Source organism: Arachis ipaensis, chromosome B10 (assembly GCF_000816755.2).
Source record: "Arachis ipaensis cultivar K30076 chromosome B10, Araip1.1, whole genome shotgun sequence".
Classification (NCBI taxonomy): Eukaryota; Viridiplantae; Streptophyta; class Magnoliopsida; order Fabales; family Fabaceae; genus Arachis; species Arachis ipaensis.
In genome coordinates, this window is record NC_029794.2 from 27,797,867 (window position 1) to 27,800,086 (window position 2,220).

Sequence of the window (2,220 nt, forward strand, 5' to 3'; positions counted from 1 at the left end):
GATTCAATGGATCTTGGAGATACCATTAAGGCTAAAAATAATGTATCCTAAAAGGATAAAGCCAAAGCCATGATTTTCCTTCGTCGTCATCTTGACGAAGGATTGAAAAATGAATATCTCACATTAAAAGATCATTCAGATCTGTGGAAAGACCTTGAAGAAAGGTATAATCATCAAAAGATGGTGATACTTCCTCAAGCCCGATATGAATGGACGCATTTGTGTTTACAAGATTTTAAATCTATAAATGAATATAATTCTGCAATGTTTCGGATCACCTCACGAATGAAATTGTGTGGGGAAAAAATAACTGATCATGATATGTTGGAGAAAACTTTCTCAACCTTTCATGCCTCGAATGTGCTCCTGCAGTAGCAGTATCGAGAGAAAGGGTTTAAGAAATATTCCGAGTTAATTTCTTGCCTTGTTGTTGCTGAACGCAACAATGAGTTGTTATTAAAAAATCATGAAGCTCGCCCAGCTGGCGTCGCCCCATTTCCTGAAGTAAATGCGGCAAATCATTACCCCAGAAGAGGTAAATGGCAAGCTTTTAATAACAAGAAAAATTATGGAAGGAAAAAGAATTATGTTCAAAAGAGAGGATCTCACCAGAAGTGGGACAAAGAAAAGAATATCGGGCAGAATAAATCAACCGAGGAGAAGTGTTTCCGCTGTGGTGGAAAGGGCCATTGGTCACGTACCTGTCGTACCCCAAGGCACCTAGTCGATCTTTACCAGGCATCTTTGAAAAAAAACGACAAAGGAAAGGAAACAAATTTTGTTTCAAATGATGCTGAGAACTCCACCACTCATTATGATGTATCTGATTTCTTTGAGGACCCTGAAGGAAATATTGGCCATTTGATCAATGATGGAATAGTTTAATATGTGAAATTGTGAAGTATCTATGTAAATAAATAATGTCAAAATTTATTAAGTTTTATTTTCTATGTATTTAAGTTTCAAATGTGATGTACATAAATAATGAAATATTAATATGAATTTTAAAATTATTAAATGTGTCAAATTTTAAAATAAAATTTTAGTATATGACATTATTTTATGTACAGTATTTCTTAGAAAAATAATTCTGATCAAGTATTCAATTTATCTGTGCATACTACTCATTTTATTATTATTTGTTTTTGAAGAGAATGGCAAGGATATGTAATGAAGATGTATGCCTTGCGGATAGTGCAAGTTCGCACACTATTCTCAAAAGTGATATATATTTTACCCATCTTGTGCCAAAAGAGGAATATGTTAATACTATTATTGGCTCAGGCAATGTGATTGAAGGCTCCGGAAGAGCTATAATTTTGTTTCCTGGAGGAACAAAATTTATAATAAATAATACACTATTATCTACCAAGTCTCTGAGGAACTTGTTGAGTTTCAAAGATATTCGCCGAAATGGATATCATGTTGAGACGATGAATGAGGGAAATCATGAGTATTTATGTATCACAACTCATGATTCAAATAAGAAAGTTATATTAGAAAAATTACCCTCACTTTCATCTGGGTTGTATTATACCAAGATTAGTGCAATTGAATCACATGCCACTGTAAACCAGAAGTTTATTAGCCCAAATGAATTCATAACTTGGCACAACCGATTGGGTCATCCGGGAACAACCATGATGAGAAGAATTATTGAAAACTCTCATGGACATTCACTAAAGAACCAGAAGATTCTTAAAACTAGTGAATTTTGTTGTGCTGTATGTTCTCAAGGAAAGTTAATTTTAAGGCCATCACCAGTAAAGATTGGATTTGAGTCTCCCGAATTCCTGGAAAGGATTCAAGGTGATATATGTGGACCTATTCATCCACCATGTGGATCTTTTAGATATTTTATGGTCCTGATAGACGCATCTTCGAGATGGTCACATGTGTGCTTATTATCTTCTCGCAACCTGGCGTTTGCGAGATTACTGGCTCAAATTATTCGATTAAAAGCACAATTTCCAGAAAATCCAATTAAAGCAATTTGTCTTGATAATGCTGGTGAATTTACTTCCCAAGCTTTTGATGCTTATTGTATGGCTAATGGAATAAGTGTTGAACATCCAGTAGCTTATGTTCACACATAAAATGGGTTAGCAGAATCACTTATTAAGTGCCTCTAATTAATTGCTAGACCCTTGCTTATGAGAACAAATCTCCCAACCTCGGTTTGGGGGCATGCACACTTATTCGTTTGAGGCCAACGAGTTA